Source organism: Triticum aestivum, chromosome 1D, assembly GCF_018294505.1.
Source record: "Triticum aestivum cultivar Chinese Spring chromosome 1D, IWGSC CS RefSeq v2.1, whole genome shotgun sequence".
Lineage (NCBI taxonomy): Eukaryota > Viridiplantae > Streptophyta > Magnoliopsida > Poales > Poaceae > Triticum > Triticum aestivum.
Window position 1 is genome coordinate 295,212,466 of NC_057796.1, and position 24,469 is coordinate 295,236,934.

Sequence of the window (24,469 nt, forward strand, 5' to 3'; positions counted from 1 at the left end):
ATGAGCTCATGTAACTCATCTATGTGAGACCAGCTCCAAATCTTAGTTTCTGGTCAGATCTTCAGTTTGCGAAGCAACAATATTTTATATTGCTTCATTTAAGCTGAAAATTTTCCAGGGCATTCTCCTATCCATATCAACTCTCTCAACCAAGTTTTGGTTCAATCTATTAAACCATTTGCCCTGTGCAATTTTTCCAAACTTCTATCCAGGGAGATTCTATGTGAAGCAAGTACCATTTTGGTTCGTCCAAATGGCCTGAAATTTTTTGAGCGTCTTCATATCTCCAAATCATTGGGCCATGCCCAATTTCAGCTCAACTTGCCTCTTCATGTGAGTGCAACTTCATCATCTCTAATTCTGGCCATTAGGGTGGTTTCTACAACAAGTACCCTTTTTATCCATCCTAATGAGCTGCAAATTCTCAAAGATGATCATCTTAGTGCTTGATCACGCTATGCGAAAGCTCTAAGTCTAACTCCAATCATGTGAACCTCAGCCTGCATCAAACACTTTGCTGCAAAATGTTTTGGCTCCTCCTGCAAATCTCTTCTTTGCCCCAAGGATCATTTCTTCCTTCATTGCACCTAAGGGCACCAAGGACTATCTACTAGACATGGTTGTTCCGGCCAAAACGAGCCATTTGCTCCAGTGCCCGTGGTGATCACACTTGCGTCATGTCTAATGGTCTGCTTTGGCTCGTTCCGGCCACTGTTCCCGTCGTCTCCCTTGTCGTCTCGACCTAAAACCATGTCCTGGAGCTTCCTCGTGCTCGACTTCGTCACCCCGTGCTCGGGCCCCCTCCTGTTTCGCCATAAATGCGTCGCTAGAGCCGTGCCCGTGCCATGCCCAGCCACTGTCCTCCATTAGAGCTTGGCGTAAGCTCGCCCGTGATGCTCCAGAGCCTCCCCCGTGGCTATATAAGGAGTGCCCGACCTCCCCTGCACCTCACCACTCCCTCCCTCGCCTCATTTGGTCACCAGAGTGCCTCTCCTTCGCTGTTTCCTTATCGTTCGTCCGCGGTGGTCATCGGCCTCGGCTTGATTCCGGCCAACTCAGGCCCCCTCTCCTCCTTCCACCACCTCCACTGCCTCCCCCTTGTCTCCGCGAGCCGCCCCAACCAATTGCCCCTCGCCGGAGAGCCCTGCATCACCGAGACCACCACCACGGCTGCCCGCCCCTGGCCTCCTCTGGCGCCGCCCCTCCCCACCTCCCTACTCCCCCCCGGCGCCGGTCGACCCTCTAAAAGGGACAGCCATGGCCTCCCCCTTGGCCGTTTCCCTCCCCTGCCTCTGCTCTGTCTCACGGGAGAACATGCGAGCGGGAGGAAGGAGACGACCGAGCCTGGCCCCTCCCCCTGCGCCTGGGACCCACGCGTAAGTGACCCCCCTGGTCCATGTGTTTAAGTGGAGACGTTTTTCTGGTAATATGTTTTCGTACTGAGAAGGCATATTTTAAATCTACTGTGGCTAAAAATACATTTTCCTTTACACAAAACATAATCTGCCCGAAGGCACGTTCTGTTTTTCTTCCCAGGGGCCTGTTTGGAGGATTTTATCACATATTAGTCCCTGATCTTCATCACCTCATAACTTTGCGTCCGTAACTCCGATTGAGGTGAAACCAACGCTCACTTCTTCGTCTCGTCGAGACCTTTCTGCTGGTAACATTTTCACTAGGTGTTCACACTATGAAAATGACCATGATGCCCTTTCCCTTATCAGCCCCCTCCGAGAGAGAACCGTCCGGCGTTTCGTTCTGCGGCTTCACCGCATTTCTTCCCGGAGTCTGAGTCACCCCCAGGCAAGCCACAATAGCCACTTGCATGATAGCCATGCAGTAGCCATGGTTTCTACTTGAATATTTAATAAAAGTTTGCCCGTTATCTGTCTGCTTGTTTGCTACTGTTGTGGTTGTTTCGGTTATGCTCGTGGTTTCATGTTCACCTTCATGCTATGTTTCGATGCATCTTGTTATCTTGTACTACTTGCTAGTATTATTGTCACATGTCATGCTTGGTAGTAGTAGTACATGCTGGTGGTAGTGATGCTCATCTGTTGCATGTTTAGTATCTGTTATCAGTACCGTTGCTATGCATGTTCTGTTGCATCTAGTTGGGTACATGCTTACTTGGTAGTATTATTGATATGTTCTTGCTTGGCATTTATTGTTGATGTTAGTAGTCATGTCATGCTATGAGTAGTGTTATACTTGTGTTATTCATGCTCGTCAGTATGCCATGCTCAGTTGGATATATGTTTCATTGTTGTTATGCTCGATGATTTATTATGGTTGCACATCCATGCTCATGTTGGTATCATGCTCATGCATTGTAGTTGCATCACGTGATTTTAATATGGCTCAGCTTATTTCATTCAAGTTTAACCGGATAATAATGAACTTGAACAACTGTTGGCTGAGTCATGGTGCCACCAAATCGAGCTGACCAGTGGAACCACATTTGCCTTTTATGGGAATGGCCTTAATGCGGTCTATTATCATGCCTCTCGCCGGTGCCTCCAACGAGGAAAGGTTATGGGCGCGCGCTACCCTGATCAGGTAGGCGGACATAAGCCTTGTGTGCCCGAGTTGTTTGCGCGCTTTTGTCCCCGTTTGGGACCGTTTATGTTTTGCCACGACGGTGGCCGTTGGATGTCTTTGGTGGACATAGGGGCCACCCATGACTTAGCCCAGAGGGGAGTTGGTTAGAGTGGTTCGGAGAGTGTGATGGCAATGGATCAGTTTTGTCGGAATGCCGTTGGTCCACCCGAATGGGAGTGCGAGGCCATGGATTCCGTAGTGTGGGTACAGTGTGCTAACCTGTGCAGAGTGTGTGTTAAATCTATCGATAGCCGCGCCCGCGGATATGGGCCCAGTTCATAGTCGGTCACACTATGAGCCAACAATAATAATAACTTGCTTAATAATAACCCCGGTTCGATGATGAGAAAGAGATTGTTTGTGATCGAGAGAGGATCACGGAGGTATCGTGGATACCGATATTGGTAAGTTGATGCATGAGATTGATTACGAGGTAACCGCCGAATAAGAGTAAGTTGGTGCAGGATCATTTTAACTTGCTGCATGTAGTATCATCATGTTCATATGCTCATGTCGTGCTAAAGTTGTTCTAGCTATATCATGTTCATCTTGTTCATGCTAAGATTGTTCTGTTAGTATCATGTTCATGATTTATTTAACGTGTAATTGCCATGCTATTGTTTGTCTCGATTGCTTTTGGTTTATTGTGAGCTTGCAAGTACATTCAGTGTACTGACCTAGCGTGTCATGCCAGTTTGCAGGCCGTGCCTGGTTTGCTTGCTTGTTTGGTGTGGTTCCTGTGTTCGCGAGCTAGGATAAACGTTTCAGCCAGAGTCCCTGCGAATTGGAGTCCATCACCGTCATTCGTTGTTGCGTTGCCAGTAGAGATTCCGTTGCCTCAAGTTGTTATGCTAATTGCATAGAACAACTGTGGTTAGCGTACCGTCGCCGTGCCGGTGTTATTCATTGTAATATCGGAGACCTTGTATTCATATTCGTGTTGTAATAGAGAGCTGGTTTGTTCTATGCTAAGCAGTGCCGTATTTCAGAAGACTTCACCTCGATCTCTGGGCTGGAATACGGGGCGTTCCGGTTTCTTTGAGCCGGGGTGCCACAGGCTTGGTATGAGAGCAAGTCTGGCTGTAGAGCGTCCTAGTTCGCTGGAATGTTAGAAAACGGTAGTATAGGGTATGGTTGTTACCCTTGCTTGCTGCATTTGTTTGCCGCATATAGTCTTATTCGGTTACCCCTAACCCCTGTTTCGTGCGTAGATGGCGGTCAGCTTCCACGAGTTCAATGCCATCCCCAGAGCTCCCGGTGCTGTTCCTATTGTGTTCAATCCCTCTCCTGCACGTCTCAGCTTTTCCGCCCTCATTGGCGACATGTGGTGTAACATTTATCCCCGCGCAGATCCACCCCATTATCAAGTATTCCAGTTTTCTGCCGGAGGAAGAATCCTGGAGTATGTTGCTCATGTTCATTTGTCAGCCCCGATTCCTGTTGGTAAGCGCACCTACAGTTTCCACGGTGGTTACGACACTACCCCCGAGCGTGCCGTTCAGCTTGTCGCAATGGCAGGAATCACCGGTCTTCGTCATCGAGAGAGCATGGTGCAAGAAAACCGTGCTTATCAGTACTATCCCACCATCATCGAGAATCATAAGCAGATCAAGTTCCCGTCTGTCAACCCCCAAGAAGACCCAACCATCTTCGCCATGTCCCGTTACATGACGGTCGAGTGTCTTCTTATTTCTGAGTTAGTTCGAGACGCCACTCGAGCCAGGAGATTGCTTGGTGTTTCCCTACCTCAGTATCCTCCAGTTTCTCCAACCCCTCCGCCTCGTCCATCCGGAGTTTCGGAGTCAGCAGTTCCACTCGCTACTCCGTTAGCTTCTTCGTCAGTTCCCGAGTGTTTTCTCAAGCGTAGGGTGTAGTCCTTCGTGTAGTGCATGTGCATTTGCTCTAGTATTATGCTTGTGTGTGCTTGTGTGGAGTAGTTTTGTAGCTTGTTTGTTGTGTGTTTTGTTGCAATCGATCGATTTCTCGTGCTTCTTTGTTTTGAATCTTCGGTGTTAACCCCTTATGGAACTCATCAACCGACACTGGAATCAGAAGAAGCCGTGAGAAGTAAAGATATAGACAAAGGAACTCAGTTAAAGGCAATGAGATTTTCAGCTGACAACATGGTATTGCAAACATCCGGTCTGAATACAAGTTATATTCTGCTCAGACTTTTAGTGACAAGTACCCGTCAGAGACACATCTTTATTGCAGCAATGATTAAACCAACAAGAGAACAAAATTGGATCCGGGTCCAATAGTGCATTTCAAGTCAAAGGTATGGTCCGTACAAAATGATTGATTTTGCCATGAGTCAGATTTAAAAACATGCGACACCCCAAAGTCGGTCCAAATATGCAACGAATTCAGCAAGAAGGATAGTCAGACAATTCTTGTCATGCAAGTAATCAGCAACCAGAATGTCAAGAATATGTATATATGTGTGTGTGTGTGTGTGTGTGTGTGTGTGTGTGTGTGTGTGTGTGTGTGTGTCATCCCGTTCGCAAAGAAAAGCAGCACATTATTTCTCAGCAAAGCGTACAAGACAAGATTCCCAGTCTGCATCAGTAAGGTATGAATGGGTTCCCGTGCAAAATATTCAATCTTATTCGGTAAGGTACTGCATAAGCTTCTGGCATAAGGTACCGAGTCTTCCCTAGCAAGTCTTTAAGGGGGGAAGCTTATGATGTACGGTACCCAGTCTTCCTCAGCAAGATATCCGTCGAAATCTTCGAGCACAAGCCATCCAGTCTTCCTCAGCAAGATACTCTCGGTGGCTTCCAACGCAAGCTGCCCAATCTTTTTCAGTACGACACTGGTACAAGATAATAAACAATGAATTGTCAGCATATGATAGAGTTTCTCCATGAGTCAGCTCTGCAACAGTTGGGACAAAAACAAGAATCAGTCAGAATAAAGAAACCAGTGGGTGATGCAAGAATCAACAAGTCTTGAAGAAAGACAACATTGAAGCAACAACAGCCCCGCACATCCGACAAGGTGATGTTATTAATCTGGTCACTGTCTGGTATAATCAACAACAGTATTGAGATCTGTATAAGCACACGTGAACCGGGTAAATATGCCGAGACTGGAGACATGAACAAGACCAGGGTATGATTGCAAGATATTGCATATGACAGCACTCAAGGTAACAAAAATAATCAAGGATATATAAGGCCCCACTCTTTCAGTTAAAGATCCAGATGAAGAACAAAATAATGAAAGAGCAAGACCGACAATACAGGTATGCCGGTTATTGTGTGAAAAACGCGGTATGTATGCCCAAGACAGTCTTATTCCACATCAAACCCAAGTGAAGATACGCCTAAGAGGTCTACTCCATTGTAGTAAGCACCTCGTATCAAGGCAACCAGCTCAGTCCACAGTATGCTCAGAACTGTCAGCATTGAATACCCGAGTCTGTCAAGTCCGACCAAAGTACAGCTCAACATATTGACCTCAGTAACCGTGCTAAAGTATCGCACGACCTACTATCTGAAGGAAATATGCCCTAGAGGCAATAATAAAGTTATTATTTATTTCCTTATATCATGATAAATGTTTATTATTCATGCTAGAATTGTATTAACCGGAAACATAATACTTGTGTGAATACATAGACAAACAGAGTGTCACTAGTATGCATCTACTTGACTAGCTCGTTGATCAAAGATGGTTATGTTTCCTAGCCATTGACATGAGTTGTCATTTGATTAATGAGATCACATCATTAGGAGAATGATGTGATTGACTTGACCCATTCCGTTAGCTTAGCACTTGATCGTTTAGTATGTTGCTATTGCTTTCTTCATGACTTATACATGTTCCTATGACTATGAGATTATGCAACTCCCGTTTATCGGAGGAACACTTTGTGTGCTACCAAACGTCACAACATAACTGGGTGATTATAAAGGTGCTCTACAGGTGTCTTCGAAGGTACTTGTTGGGTTGACGTATTTCGAGAATAGGATTTGTCACTCCGATTGTCGCAGAGGTATCTCTCGGCCCACTCGGTAATGCACATCACTATAAGCCTTGCAAGCATTGAAACTAATGACTTAGTTGCGGGATGATGTATTACGGAACGAGTAAAGAGACTTGCCGGTAACGAGATTGAACTAGGTATTGAGATACCGACGATCGAATCTCGGGCAAGTAACATACCGACGACAAAGGGAACAACGTATGTTGTTATGCGGTCTGACCGATAAAGATCTTCATAGAATATGTGGGAGCCAATATGAGCATCCAGGTTCCGCTATTGGTTATTGACTGGAGACGTGTCTCGGTCATGTCTACATAGTTCTCGAACCCGTAGGGTCTGCACGCTTAAAGTTTCGATGACGGTTATGTTATGAGTTTATGAGTATTGATGTACCGAAGGTTGTTCAGAGTCCCGAATGTGATCACGGACATGAGGAGGAGTCTCTAAATGGTCGAGACATAAAGATTGATATATTGGAAGCCTATATTTGGATATCGGAAGTGTTCCGGGTGAAATCGGGATTTTACCGGAGTACCGGGGGTCAGCGGAACCCCCCGGGGGTTTAATGGGCCTACATGGGCCTTAGTGGAGAAGAGGAGGGGCGGCCAGGGCAGGCTGCGCGCCCCTCCCCTTCTAGTCCGAATTGGGCAAAGAAGGGGGGCGGCGCCCCCCTTTCCTTCCTCTCTTCCTCCTCCTTCCCCCTTCTCCTACTCCAACTAGGAAAGGAGGGAGTCCTACTCCCGGTGGGAGTAGGACTCCTCCTGGCGCACCTCCTCCTGGCCGGCCGCCTCTCCCTCCCTTGATCCTTTATATACGGGGGCAGGGGGGCACCCCAAAGACAAAACAATTGATCATTGATCTCTTAGCCGTGTGCTGTGCCCCCCTCCACCATAATCCACCTCGATAATATCGTAGCGGTGCTTAGGCAAAGCCCTGCGTCGGTAGAACATCATCATCGTCACCACGCCGTCGTGCTGACGAAACTCTCCCTCAAAGCTCGGCTGGATCGGAGTTTGAGGGACATAATCGAGCTGAACGTGTGCTGAACTCGGAGGTGCCGTGCGTTCGGTACTTGATCGGTCAGATCGTGAAGACGTACGACTACATCAACCGCGTTGTGCTAACGCTTCCGCTTTCGGTCTACGAGGGTACGTGGACAACACTCTCCCCTCTCGTTGCTATGCATCACCATGATCCTGTGTGTGCGTAGGATTTTTTTTGAAATTACTACGTTCCCCAACAGTGGTATCCGAGCCAGGTTTTATGCACGAGTAGAACACAAGTAAGTTGTGGGCGATACAAGTCATACTGCTTACCAGCATGTCATACTTTGGTTCGGCGGTATTTTTGGATGAAGCGGCCCGGACCGACATTACGCGTACGCTTACGCGAGACTGGTTCTACCGACGTGCTTTGCACACAGGTGGCTGGCGGGTGTCAGTTTTTCCAACTTTAGTTGAACCGAGTGTGGCTACACCCTGTCCTTGAGAAGGTTAAAACAGCACTAACTTGACGAACTATCGTTGTGGTTTTGATGCGTAGGTAAGAACGGTTCTTGCTCAGCCCGTAGCAGCCACGTAAAACTTGCAACAGCAAAGTAGAGGACGTCTAACTTGTTTTTGCAGGGCATGTTGTGATGTGATATGGTCAAGACATGATGCTATATTTTATTGTATGAGATGATCATGTTTTGTAACCGAGTTATCGGCAACTGGCAGGAGCCATATGGTTGTCGCTTTATTGTATGCAATGCAATCGCCCTGTAATGCTTTACTTTATCACTAAGCGGCAGCAATAGTCGTAGTAGCATAAGTTGGCGAGATGCAACGATGCTACGATGGAGATCAAGGTGTCGCGCCGGTGACGATGGTGATCATGATGGTGCTTCGGAGATGGAGATCACAAGCACAAGATGATGATGGCCATATCATATCACTTATATTGATTGCATGCGATGTTTATCTTTTATGCTTCTTATTTTGCTTAGATTGACGGTAGTATTATAAGATTATCTCTCACTAAATTTCAAGGTATAAGTGTTCTCCCTGAGTATGCACCGTTGCGAAAGTTCTTCGTGCTGAGACACCACGTGATGATCGGGTGTGATAGGCTCTACGTTCAAATACAACGGGTGCAAAACAGTTGCACACGCGGAATACTCAGGTTAAACTTGACGAGCCTAGCATATGCAGATATGTCCTCGGAACACTGAGATCGAAAGGTCGAGCGTGAATCATATAGTAGATATGATCAACATAGTGATGTTCACCATTGAAACTACTCCATCTCACGTGATGATCGGACATGGTTTAGTTGATTTGGATCACGTGATCACTTAGATGATTAGAGAGATGTCTATCTAAGTGGGAGTTCTTAAGTAATATGATTAATTGAACTTAAATTTATCATGAACTTAGTCCTGGTAGTATTAGCATATCTATGTTGTAGATCAATTGCTCGCGTTTAGCTCCCCTGTTTTATTTTGATATGTTCCTAGAGAAAACTAAGTTGAAAGATGTTAGTAGCAATGATACAGATTGGATCCGTGATATGAGGATTATCCTCATTGCTGCATAGAAGAATTATGTCCTTGATGCACCGCTAGGTGACAGAACTATTGCAGGAGAAAATGCAGACATTATGAACATTTTGACAAAAGCTCGGTATGATGACTACTTGATAGTTTAGTGCACCATGATTTACGGCTTAGAACCGGGACTTCAAAAATATTTTGAACGCCACGGAGCATATAAGATGTTCCAAGAGTTCAAATTAGTATTTCATACTCATGCCCGTGTCGAGAGGTATGACACCTCTGACAGTACTTTGCCTACAAAGATGGAGGATAATTTCTCAGCTAGTGAGCATGTGCTCAGAATGTCTGAGTACTACAATCACTTGAATCAAGTGGGAGTTAATCTTCCAGATAAGATAGTGATTGGCAGAGTTCTCTAGTGACTATCACCAAGTTACTAGAACTTCGTGATGAACTATAATATGCAAGGGATAACGAAAACGATTCCCAAGCACTTTGTGATGCTGAAATCGACGAAGGTAGAAATCAAGAAAAACATCAAGTGTTGATGGTTGACAAGACCACTAGTTTCAAGAAAAGGGCAAAGGGAAGAAGGGGAACATCAAGGAACGACAAGTGAGTTGCTGCTCAAGTGAAGAAGCCCAAGTCTGGACCTAAGCCTGAGACTAAGTGCTTCTACTTCAAAGGGACTGGTCACTAGAAGTGGAACTGCCCTAGATACTTGGCGGATAAGAAGGATGGCATAGCGAACAAAGGTATATTTGATATACATGTTATTGATGTGTACTTTACTAGTGTTTATAGCAACCCCTTAGTATTTGATACTAGTTTAGTTGCTAAGATTAGTAACTCGAAACGGGAGTTGCAGAATGAACAGAGACTAGTTAAGGGTGAAGTGACGATGTGTGTTGGAAGTAGTTCCTGTTGGGGAACGTAGTAATTTCAAAAAAATTCCTACGCACACGCAAGATCATGGTGATGCATAGCAACGAGAGGGGAGAGTGTTGTCCATGTACCCTCGTAGACCGAAAGCGGAAGCGTTAACACAACGCGGTTGATGTAGTCGTACGTCTTCACGATCCGACCGATCAAGTACCGAACGCACGGCACCTCCGAGTTCAGCACACGTTCAGCTCGATGACGTCCCTCGAACTCCGATCCAGCCGAGTGTTGAGGGAGAGTTTCGTCAGCATGACGGCGTGGTGACGATGATGATGTTCTACCGACGCAGGGCTTCGCCTAAGCACCGCTACGATATTATCGAGGTGTAATATGGTGGAGGGGGGTACCGCACACGGCTAAGAGATCAATGATCAATTGTTGTGTCTATGGGGTGCCCCCTGCCCCCGTATATAAAGGAGCAAGGGGGGAGGCGGCCGGCCTAGGAGGAGGGCGCGCCAAGGGGGGAGTCCTACTCCCGGTCCCACCGGGAGTAGGACTCCTCCTTTCCTTGTTGGAGTAGGAAAAGGGAAGGGAGAAGGAGAAAGAAGGAAGGGGGCGCCCCCCTCCCTAGTCCAATTCGGACTAGTCCATGGGGAGGGGTGCGGCCACCCTTTGGGGCCTTTCTCTCCTTTCCCGTATGGCCCATTAAGTCCCAATATGAATTCCCGTAACTCTCCGGTACTCCGAAAAATACCCGAATCACTCGGAACCTTTCCGATGTCCGAATATAGTCATCCAATATATCGATCTTTACATCTCGACCATTTCGAGACTCCTCGTCAAGTCCCTGATCTCATCCGGGACTCCAAACTCCTTCGGTACATCAAAACATATAAACTCATAATATAACCGTCATCTAACTTTAAGCGTGCGGACCCTACGGGTTCGAGAACTATGTAGACATGACCGAGACACGTCTCCGGTCAATAACCAATAGCGGAACCTGGATGCTCATATTGGCTCCCACATATTCTACGAAGATCTTTATCGGTCAGACCGCATAACAACATACGTTGTTCCCTTTGTCATCGGTATGTTACTTGCCCGAGATTCGATCATCGGTATATCGATACCTAGTTCAATCTCGTTACCGGCAAGTCTCTTTACTCGTTCCGTAATACATCATCCCGCAACTAACTCATTAGTTACAATGCTTGTAAGGCTTATAGTGATGTGTATTACTGAGTGGGCCCAGAGATACCTCTCCGACAATTGGAGTGACAAATCCTAATCTTGAAATACACCAACCCGACAAGTACCTTTGGAGACACCTGTAGAGCACCTTTATAATCACCCAGTTACGTTGTGACGTTTGGTAGCACACAAAGTGTTCCTCCGGTAAACGGGAGTTGCATAATCTCATAGTCATAGGAACATGTATAAGTCATGAAGAAAGCAATAGCAACATACTAAACGATCGAATGCTAAGCTAACGGAATGGGTCAAGTCAATCACATCATTCTCCTAATGATGTGATCCCGTTAATCAAATGACAACTCATGTCTATGGCTAGGAAACATAACAATCTTTGATCAACGAGCTAGTCAAGTAAAGGCATACTAGTGACACTCTGTTTGTCTATGTATTCACACATGTATCAAGTTTCTGGTTTAATACAATTCTAGCATGAATAATAAACATTTATCATGACACTCTGTTTGTCTATGTATTCAAACATGTATCAAGTTTCTGGTTTAATACAATTCTAGCATGAATAAATAACATTTATCATGATATAAGGAAATAAATAATAAACTACTTCAAAATCTTGTCAAGGTATGTACTCATTGAAAAAACTTATCAAGCGTCTTGATCTATCTCTATAGATCTTGATGCTCAATATGTAAGCAGCTTCACCGAGGTCTTTCTTTGAAAACTCCTTTCAAACACTCCTTTATGCTTTGCAGAATAATTCTACATTATTTCCGATCAACAATATGTCATTCACATATACTTATCGGAAATGCCGTAGTGCTCCCACTCACTTTCTAGTAAATACAGGCTTCACTGCAAGTCTGTATAAAACTATATCCTTTGATCAACTTATCAAAGCGTATATTCCATCTTCGAGATGCTTGCACCAGTCCATAGATGGATCGCTGGAGCTTGCATATTTTGTTAGCACCTTTAGGATTGACAAAACCTTCTGGTTGCATCATATACAACTCTTCTTTAATAAATCCATTAAGGAATGCAGTTTTGTTTATCCATTTGCCAGATTTCATAAAATGCGGCAATTGCTAACATGATTCGGACAGACTTAAGCATAGATACGAGTGAGAAACTCTCATAGTAGTCAACACCTTAAACTTGTCGAAAACCTTTTGCGACAATTCTAGCTTTGTAGATAGTAACACTACTATCAGCGTCCGTCTTCCTCTTGAAGATCCATTTAATCTCAATGGCTCGCCAATCATTGGGCAAGTCAATCAAAGTCCATACTTTGTTCTCATACATGGATCTCATCTCAGATTTCATGGCCTCAAGCCATTTTGCGGAATCTGGGCTCACCATCGCTTCTTCATAGTTCGTAGGTTCGTCATGGTCTAGTAACATAACCTCCAGAACAGGATTACCGTACCACTCTGGTGCGGATCTTACTCTGGTTGACCTACGAGGTTTAGTAATAACTTGATCTGAAGTTCCATGATCATCATCATTAACTTCCTCACTAATTGGTATAGGCGTCACAGAAACTGGTTTCTGCGATGAACTACTTTCCAATAAGGGAGCAGGTACAATTACGTCATCAAGTCTACTTTCCTCCCACTCACTTCTTTCTAGAGAAACTCCTTCTCTAGAAAGGATCCATTCTTAGCAACGAATGTCTTGCCTTCGGATCTGTGATAGAAGGTGTACCCAACTGTCTCCTTTGGGTATCCTATGAAGACACATTTCTCCGATTTGGGTTTGATCTTATCAGGATGAAACTTTTTCACATAAGCATCGCAACCCCAAACTTTAAGAAACGACAACTTCGGTTTCTTGCCAAACCACAGTTCATAAGATGTCGTCTCAACGGATTTAGATGGTACCCTATTTAACGTGAATGCAGCCGTCTCTTATGCATAACCCCAAAACGATAGTGGTAGATCGGTAAGAGACATCATATATCACACCATATCTAATAAAGTACGGTTACGATGTTCAGACACACCATTACACCGTGGTGTTCCAGGTGGCGTGAGTAGTGAAACTATTTCACATTGTTTTAACTGAAGGCCAAACTCGTAACTCAAATACTCTTCTCCACGATCAGATCGTAGAAACTTTATTTTCTTGTTACAATGATTTTCCGCTTCACTCTGAAATTATATGAACTTTTCAAATGTTTCAGACTTCTGTTTCATTAAGTAGATATACCCATATCTGCTCAAATCATCTGTGAAGGTCAGAAAATAATGATGCCTTCTACGAGCCTCAATATTCATTGGACCACATACATCTGTATGTATGATTTCCAACAAATCTGTTGCTCTCTCCATAGTTCCGGAGAACGGCGTTTTAGTCATCTTGCCCATGAGGCACGGTTCGCAAGCATCAAGTGATTCCAAAATCCCATCAGTATGGAGTTTCTTCATGCGCTTTACACCAATATGACCTAAACGGCAGTGCCACACATAAGTTGCACTATCATTATTAACTTTGCATCTTTTGGCTTCAATATTATGAATATGTGTATGACTATGATCGAGATCCAACAAACCATTTTCGTTGGTTGTGTAACCGTATAAGGTTTTATTCATGTAAACAGAACAACAATTATTCTCCAACTTAAATGAATAACCGTATTGCAATAAACATGATCAAATCATATTCATGCTCAACGCAAACACAAAATAACACTTATTTAGGTTCAACACTAATCCCGAAAGTATAGGGAGTGTGCGATGATGATCATATCAATCTTGGAACCACTTCCAATACACATCGTCACTTCATCCTTAACTAGTTTCTGTTCATTATGCAACTCCCGTTTCGAGTTACTACTCTTTAGCAACTGAACCAGTATCAAATACCGAGGGGTTGCTATGAACACTAGTAAAATACACATCAATGATCTGTATATCGAATATACCTTTGTTCACTTTGCCATCCTTCTTATCCACCAAATACTTGAGGCAGTTCTGCTTCCAGTGACCAGTCCCTTTGCAGTAGAAGCACTTAGTCTCAGGCTTAGGTCCAGACTTGGGCTTCTTCACTTGAGCAGCAACTTCTTGCCGTTCTTCTTGAAGTTCCCCTTCTATCCCTTTGCCCTTTTCTTGAAACTAGTGGTCTTGTTAACCATCCACACTTGATGCTCTTCCTTGATTTCTACCTTCGTCGATTTCAGCATCGCGAAGAGCTCGGGAATTACTTTCGTCATCCCTTACATACTATAGTTCATCACGAAGTTCTACTAACTTGGTGATGGTGACTAGAGAATTCTGTCAATCACTATTTTATCCGGAAGATTAACTCCCACTTGATTCAAGCGATTGTAGTACCCAGACAATCTGAGCACATGCTCACTGCTTGAGCTATTCTCCTCCATCTTTTAGCTATAGAACTTTGTTGGAGACTTCATATCTCTCAACTCGGGTATTTGCTTGAAATATTAACTTCAACTTCTGGAACATCTCATATGGTCCATGATGTTCAAAACGTCTTTGAAGTCCCGATTCTAAGCCGTTAAGCATGGTGTACTAAACTATCAAGTAGTCATCATATTGAGCTAGCCAAACGTTCATAACGTCTGCATCTGCTCCTGCAATAGGTCTGTCACCTAGCGGTGCATCAAGGACATAATTCTTCTGTGCAGCAATGAGGATAATCCTTAGATCACGGATCCAATCCGCATCTTTGCTACTAACATCTTTCAACATAATTTTTCTCTAGGAACATATCAAAAATAAACACAGGGAAGCAACAACGCGAGCTATTGATCTACAACATAATTTTCAAAATACTATCAGGACTAAGTTCATGATAAATTTAAGTTCAATTAATCATATTACTTAAGAACTCCCACTTAGATAGACATCCCTCTAATCATCTAAGTGATTACGTGATCCAAATCAACTAAACCATAACCGATCATCACGTGAAATGGAGTAGTTTTCAATGGTGAACATCACTATGTTGATCATATCTACTATATGATTCACGCTCGACCTTTCGGTCTCAGTGTTCCGAGGCCATATTTGCATATGCTAGGCTCGTCAAGTTTAACCTGAGTATTCTGCGTGTGCAACGTTTTTGCACCCGTTGTATTTGAACATAGAGCCTATCACACCCGATCATCACGTGGTGTCTCAGCACGAAGAACTTTCGCAACGGTGCATACTCAGGGAGAACACTTTTATCTTGAAATTTTAGTGAGAGATCATCTTATAATGCTACCGTCAATCAAAGAAAGATAAGATGCATAAAAGATAAACATCACATGCAATCAATATAAGTGATATGATATGGCCATCATCATCTTGTGCTTGTGATCTCCATCTCCGAAGCACCGTCATGATCACCATCGTCACCAGCGCGACACCTTGATCTCCATCGTAGCATCGTTGTCGTCTCGCCAACTATTGCTTTTACGACTATCGCTACCGCTTAGTGATAAAGTAAAACAATTACATGGCGATTGCATTTCATACAATAAAGTGACAACCATATGGCTCCTGCCAGTTGCCGATAACTCGGTTAGAAAACATGATCATCTCATACAATAAAATATAGCATCATGTCTTGACCATATCACATCACAACATGCCCTGCAAAAACAAGTTAGACGTCCTCTACTTTGTTGTTGCAAGTTTTACGTGGCTGCTACGGGCTTAGCAAGAACCGTTCTTACCTACGCATCAAAACCACAACGATAGTTTGTCAAGTTGGTGCTGTTTTAACCTTCGCAAGGACCGGGCGTAGCCACACTCGGTTCAACTAAAGTTGGAGAAACTGACACCCGCCAGCCACCTCTGTGCAAAGCACGTCGGAAGAACCAGTCTCGCGTAAGCGTACGCATAATGTCGGTCCGGGCCGCTTCATCCAACAATACCGCCGAACCAAAGTATGACATGCTGGTAAGCAGTATGACTTATATCGCCCACAACTCACTTGTGTTCTACTCGTGCATATGACATCTACGCATAAAACTAGGCTCGGATGCCACTGTTGGGGAACGTAGTAATTTAAAAAAAATTTCCTACGCACACGCAAGATCATGGTGATGCATAGCAACGGGAGGGGAGATTGTTGTCCACGTACCCTCGTAGACCGAAAGCGGAAGCGTTAACACAACGCGGTTGATGTAGTCGTACGTCTTCACGATCCGACCGATCAAGTACCGAACGCACGGCACCTCCGAGTTCAGCACACATTCAGCTCGATGACGTCCCTCGAACTCCGATCCAACCGAGTGTTGAGGGAGAGTTTCGTCAGCACGACGGCGTGGTGACGATGATGATGTTCTACCGACGCAGGGCTTCGTCTAAGCACCGCTACGATATTATCGAGGTGTAATATGGTGGAGGGGGGCACCGCACACGGCTAAGAGATCAATGATCAATTGTTGTGTCTATGGGGTGCCCCCTGCCCCCGTATATAAAGGAGCAAGGGGGGAGGCGGCCGGCCTAGGAGGAGGGCACGCCAAGGGGGGAGTCCTACTCCCGGTGGGAGTAGGACTCCTCCTTTCCTTGTTGGAGTAGGAAAAGGGAAGGGAGAAGGAGAAAGAAGGAAGGGGGCGCCCCCCCTCCCTAGGCCAATTTGGACTAGTCCATGGGGAGGGGTGCGGCCACCCTTTGGGGCCTTTCTCTCCTTTCCCGTATGGCCCATTAAGGCCCAATACGAATTCCCGTAACTCTCCGGTACTCCGAAAAATACCCGAATCACTCGAAACCTTTCCGATGTCCGAATATAGTCGTCCAATATATCGATCTTTACGTCTCGACCATTTTGAGACTCCTAGTCAAGTCCCTGATCTCATCCGGGACTCCGAACTCCTTCGGTACATCAAAACATATAAACTCATAATATAACCGTCATCTAACTTTAAGCGTGCGGACCCTACGGGTTCGAGAACTATGTAGACATGACCGAGACACGTCTCCGATCAATAACCAATAGCGGAACCTGGATGCTCATATTGGCTCCCACATATTCTACGAAGATCTTTATCGGTCAGACCGCATAACGAGATACGTTGTTCCCTTTGTCATCGGTATGTTACTTGCCCGAGATTCGATCATCGGTATCTCGATACCTAGTTCAATCTCGTTACCGGCAAGTCTCTTTACTCGTTCCGTAATACATCATCCCACAACTAACTCATTAGTTACAATGCTTGCAAGGCTTATAGTGATGTGTATTACTGAGTGGGCCCAGAGATACCTCTCCGACAATCGGAGTGACAAATCCTAATCTTGAAATACGCCAAACCAACAAGTACCTTTGGAGACACCTGTAGAGCACCTTTATAATCACCCAGTTACGTTGTGACGTTTGGTAGCTCACAAAGTGTTCCTTCGGAAAACGGGAGATGCATAATCTCATAGTCATAGGAACATGTATAAGTCATGAAGAAAGCAATAGCAACATACTAAACGATCGAATGCTAAGCTAACGGAATGGGTCAAGTCAATCACATCATTCTCCTAATGATGTGATCCCGTTAATCAAATGACAACTCATGTCTATGGCTAGGAAACATAACCATCTTTGATCATCGAGCTAGTCAAGTAGAGGCATACTAGTGACACTCTGTTTGTCTATGTATTCACACATGTATCAAGTTTCCGGTTTAATACAATTCTAGCATGAATAATAAACATTTATCATGATATAAGGAAATAAATAATAACTTTATTATTGCCTCTAGGGCATATTTCCTTCAGTTCCAAAATTGATATGATCATCATCGCACACTCCCTATACTTTCAGGATTAGTGTTGAACCTAAATAAGTGTTATTTGGTGTATGCGTTGAGCATGAATATGATTTGATCATGTTTATTGCAATACGGTTATTCATTTAAGTTAGAGAATAATTGTTGTTCTGTTTACATGAATAAAACCTTCTATGGTCATACACCCAATGAAAATTGTTTGTTGGATCTCGATCGTAATGATACACATATTCATAATATTGAAGCCAAAAGATGCAAAGTTAGTAATGATAGTGCAACTTATTTGTGGCACCGTCGTTTAGGTCATATTGGTGTAAAGCGCATGAAGAAACTCCATGCTGATGGGCTTTTGGAATCACTTGATGCTTGCGAACCATGCCTCTTGGGCAAGATGACTAAAACGCCGTTCTCCGGAACAATGGAGCGAGCAACAGATTTGTTGGAAATCATACATACTGATGTATGTGGTCCGATGAATATTGAGGCTCGCGGCAGGTATCGTTATTTTCTGACCTTCACAGATGATTTGAGCAGATATGGGTATATCTACTTGATGAAACATAAAGTCTGAAACATTTGAAAAGTTCATATTTCAGAGTGAAGTGGAAAATCATCGTAACAAGAAAATAAAGTTTCTACGATCTGATCGTGGAGGAGAATATTTGAGTTTGGAGTTTGGTCTTCATTTGAAACAATGCAGAATAGTTTCGCAACTCACGCCACCTGGAACACGATAGCGTAATGGTGTGTCCGGACGTCATAACCGTACTTTATTAGATAATGTGCGATCTATGATGTTTCTTACCAATCTACCACTATTGTTTTGGGGTTATGCATTAGAGTCAGCTGCACGTTAAAAAGGGCACCATCTAAATCCGTTGAGACGACACCGTATGAGCTATGGTTTAGCAAGAAACCTGAGCTGTCGTTTCTTATAGTTTGGGGATACGATGCTTATGTGAAAAAGTTTCAACCTGGTAAGCTCGAACCCAAATCGGAGAAGTGCGTCTTCATAGGATACCCAAAAAGAAAATGTTGGGTACACCTTCTATCACAGATCTGAAGGCAAGACTTTTGTTGCTAAATTTGGATCCTTTCTAGAGAAGGAGTTTCTCTCGAAAGAAGTGAGTGGGAGGAAAGTAGAACTTGATGAGGTAACTGTACCTGCTCCCTTGTTGGAAAGTATTCATCACAGAAACCGGTTCCTGTGACACCTACACCAATTAGTGAGGAAGTTAATGATATTGATCATGAAGCTTCAGATCAAGTTACTACCAAACCTCGTAGGTCAACCAGAGTAAGATTCGCACCAGAGTGGTACGGTAATCCTGTTCTGGAGGTTATGTTGCTAGACCATGACGAACCTACAAACTGTGAAGAAGCGATGATGAGCCCAGGTTCCGCGAAATGGCTTGAGGCCATGAAATCTGAGATGGGATCCATGTATGAGAACAAAGTGTGGACTTTGGTTGACTTGCCCAATGATCGGCAAGCCATAGAAAATAAATGGATCTTCAAGAGGAAGATAGACGCTGATAGTAGTGTTACTATCTACAAAGCTAGACTTGTCGAAAAAGGTTTTTGACAAAGTTCAAGGTGTTGACTACGATGAGATTTTCTCACTCGTAGCGATGCTTAAGTCTGTCCGAATCATGTTAGCAAATTGCCACATTTTATGAAATCTGGCAAATGGATGTCAAAACTACATTCGTTAATAGATTTCTTAAAGAAGAGTTGTATATGATGCAACCAGAAGGTTTTGTCGATCCTAAAGGTGCTAACAAAATGTGCAAGCTCCAGCGATCCATCTATGGACTGGTGCAAGCATCTCGGAGTTGGAATATACACATTGATGAGTTGATCAAAGCATATAGTTTTATACAGACGTGCGGTGAAGCCTGTATTTACAAGAAAGTGAGTGGGAGCACTACAACATTTCCGATAAGTATATGTGAATGACATATTGTTGATCGGAAATCATGTAGAATTTTCTGGAAAGCATAAAGGAGTATTTGAAAGGAGTCTTTCAAAGAAATACCTCGGTGAAGCTGCTTACATATTGAGCATCAAGATCTATAGAGATAGATCAAGACGCTTGATAAGTTTTTTCAATGAGTACATACCTTGACAAGATTTTGAAGTAGTTCAAAATGGAACAGTCAAAGAAAGAGTTCTTGCCTGTGTTACAAGGTGTGAAATTGAGTAAGACTCAAAACCCGACCACAGCAGAAAATAGAAAGAGAAAGAAAAGTCATTCCCTATGCCTCAGTCATAGGTTCTATAAAGTATGCCATGCTGTGAACCAGATCTATTGTATACCCTACACTGATTTTGGCAAGGGAGTACAATAGTGATCTAGGAGTAGATCACTGGACAGCGGTCAAAATTATCCTTAGTGGAATAAGGATATGTTTCTCGATTATGGAGGTGAAAAAAAAGGTTCGTCGTAAAGGTTTACGTCGATGCAAGTTTTGACACCGATCCAGATGACTCTAAATATCAATCTGGATGCATATTGAAAGTGGGAGCAATTAGCTAGAGTAGCTCGGTGCAGAGCATTGTTGACATAGAAATTTGCAAAATACATACGGATCTGAATGTGGCAGACCCGTTGACTAAACTTCTCTCATAAGCAAAACATGATCACACCTTAGTACTCTTTGGGTATTAATCACATAGCGATGTGAACTAGATTATTGACTCTAGTAAACCCTTTGGGTGTTGGTCACATGACGATGTGAACTATGGGTGTTAATCACATGGTGATGTGAACTATTGGTGTTAAATCACATGATGATGTGAACTAGATTATTGACTCTAGTGCAAGTGGGAGACTGAAGGAAATATGCCCTAGAGGCAATAATAAAGTTATTATTTGTTTCCTTATATCATGATAAATGTTTATTATTCATGCTAGAATTGTATTAACCGGAAACATAATACTTGTGTGCATACATAGACAAACAGAGTGTCACTAGTATGCCTCTACTTGACTAGCTCGTTGATCAAAGATGGTTATATTTCCTAGCCATTGACATGAGTTGTAATTTGATTAATGGGATCACATCATTAGGAGAATGATGTGATTGACTGACCCATTCCGTTAGCTTTGCACTTGATCGTTTAGTATGTTGCTATTGCTTTTTCTTCATGACTTATACATGTTCCTATGACTATGAGATTATGCAACTCCCGTTTACCGGAGGAACACTTTGTGTGCTACTAAACGTCACAACGTAACTGTGTGATTATAAAGGTGCTCTACAGGTGTCTCCGAAGATACTTGTTGGGTTGGCGTATTTCGAGATTAGGATTTGTCACTCCGATTGTCGGAGAGGTATCTCTCGGCCCACTCGGTAATGCACATCACTATAAGCCTTGCAACTAATGAGTTAGTTGCGGGATGATGTATTACAGAACGAGTAAAGAGACTTGCCGGTAACGAGATTGAACTAGGTATTGAGATACCGACGATCGAATCTCGGGCAAGTAACATACCAATGACAAAGGGAACAACGTATGTTGTTATGTGTCTGACCGATAAAGATCTTTGTAGAATATGTGGGAGCCAATATGAGCATCCAGGTTCTGCTATTGGTTATTGACCAGAGACGTGTCTCGGTCATGTCTACATAGTTCTCGAACCCGTAGGGTCCGCACGCTTAAAGTTTCAATGACGGTTATGTTATGAGTTTATGAGTATTGATGTACCGAAGGTTGTTCGGAGTCCCGGATGTGATCACAGACATGACGAGGAGTGTCGAAATGGTCGAGACATAAAGATTGATATATTGGAAGCCTATATTTGGATATCGGAAGTGTTCCGGGTGAAATCGGGATTTTACCGGAGTACCGGGGGTTACCGGACCCCCCGGGGGTTTAATGGGCCTACATGGGCCTTAGTGGAGAAGAGGAGGGGCGGCCAGGGCAGGCCGCGCCCCCTCCCCCTCTAGTCCGAATTGGACAAAGAAGGGGGGCGGCGCCCCCCTTTCCTTCCTCTCTTCCTCCTCCTTCCCCCTTCTCCTACTCCAACTAGGAAAGGAGGGAGTCCTACTCCCGATGGGAGTAGGACTCCTCCTGGCGCGCCTCCTCCTGGCCGGCCGCCTCTCCCTCCCTTGCTCCTTTATATACGGGGCAGGGGGGCACCCCAAAGACAAAACAATTGGTCATTGATCTCTTAGCCGTGTGCGGTGCCCCCCTCCACCATAATCCACCTCGATAATATCGTAGCGGTGCTTAGGCGAAGCCCTGCGTCGGTAGAACATCATCAGCGTCACCACGCCGTCGTGCTGACAAAACTTTCCCTCAAAGCTCGGCTGGATCGGAGTTCGAGGGACGTAATCGAGCTGAACGTGTGCTGAACTCGGAGGTGCCGTGCGTTCGGTACTTGATCGGTCGGATCGTGAAGACGTATGACTACATCAACCGCGTTGTGCTAACGCTTCCGCTTTCGGTCTACGAGGGTACGTGGACAACACTCTCCCCTCTTGTTGCTATGCATCACCATGATGCTGTGTGTGCGTAGGATTTTTTTTGAAATTACTATGTTCCCCAACACTATCCACATGAGAATACCGAGAAAATGAAGAATCAGTGTGAGAGCACATACTTTGAGGATTGTTATCTCTCACATATGGGAATAGAATAAAGAATAGTCTGCCATGAATGAGATTCTTTGCCAAGATCACCGCCAGTCAAGTCTGCAAATGTTATCATCAGGAGATGGTGCATTTTTCTATCAGTCACATCAAGCGACAGTCAAACCTTTCGTACAGATTGGATACTCAAGTCTGTGAAGCCAGTCCAGATAAGTCAGAAACTCCTGCAAGATGTCAGAATCCGTTAGAAGAACAAGTGTGATTCACATCACTGTTTTGAACTCAGAAGGCATGCATATATCCGAGTAACCTGATGCCTGGATAGAAAAGAGTCTTTGTTCCACGGGAAGATGTGTTCCCCACTCCATGGAATATTCTCGGTACTCGAAGCCAGAATAACATCTCCAGCAAGGATCAATATCGAGAAGGACACGTATGTCAGTAATGATAATCTTTCGGACCCCAGCTCAGCCAGCAGAGATGAAGGAAAATTTTGAGTCAGTATGAACAGGAACATATGAGGTAAGTCCTGTCACAATGTCAGATACGGTGAAGCAAACCACCCCAGATCAAGGCAGTCAGTCAGATCCAATTCAGTGGGAACATTATATGAGAGAAAATAGGAGAAACCCGAGTTGGAAACGGTTTCTTCAAGTGAGAAGATTTATTTATCCCTGAGCAACCAAATCTCGAGGACGAGATTTCTTTAAGGGGGGAAGGTTTGTAACACCATGGATTTTGCCCTTTTCTTTTCCTGATGATTTTCTTGGATTTCTTGATTTGAATTGTTTTTCTGTGGCTATGTGGTTCTGAAACTTGGGAAGATCATGTCTTCCTAGATTTTATAGTGGCTTGCCATCCTCATCATTAACCCAAGATCATGTCATTTTCATCCTTGACCTAATCCAATATTCTTTTTCTAGGGAATATTCCTTTTCTGTTAAAGGAATAACCCTTTAAACCCTAGGTTGTGAAGCAACCTATATTTCTGTCACTCCCAAAATTCCCAAATAATTCTCATAATTTTTTTGGGTCATATCTTCCTCAAATATGTCAAAATCCTTCCTTGGCATCATCAAAGATAATTCACAAATATTTCTTTTCTGATTCTGCCCTAAGTGGTGGTTTGAAAAGGACGTGTCATTTATCTTTGCCTGATTGACCCTAAACTTTTTGGACATCTTTTCCTGTCCGTATAATTGTCCCGTGCCAAAATTCAACTCAATTTGGCTAGTAAATATTCCTGAGCAAATTTTCAAAGTTCATGTTTGAGGGAAGTCATTGTGAAGGAAGTACAAGCTAGGCATATCAAAATGAGTTGAAATTTTGCAAGGTCCTTCATATGATAAAATCATGACTTTCCACCAAATATGAGCTCATGTAACTCATCTATGTGAGACCAGCTCCAAATCTTAGTTTCTGGTCAGATTTTCAGTTTGTGAAGCAACTATATTTTATATTGCTTCATTTAAGCTGAAAATTTTCCAGGGCATTCTTCTATCCATATCAACTCTCTCCACCAAATTTTGGCTCAATCCATTAAACCATTTGGCCTGTGCAAGTTTTCCAAAATTCTGTCAAGGGAGATGCTATGTGAAGCAAGTACCATTTTGGTTCATCCAAATGGCCTGAAACTTTTTGAGCATCTTCATATCTTCAAATCATTGAGCCATGCCCAATTTCAGCTCAACTTGCCTCTTCATGTGAGTGCAACTTCATCATCTCTAATTCTGTCCATTAGGGTGGTTTCTAGAGCAAGTACCCTTTTTATCCATCCTAATGAGCTGCAAATTCTCAGAGAGGATCATCTTCAGGCTTGATCACGCTATGCCAAAGCTCTAAGTCTAACTCCAATCATGTGAACCTCAGCCTGCATCAAACACTTTGCTGCAAAATGTTTTGGCTCCTCCTGCAAATCT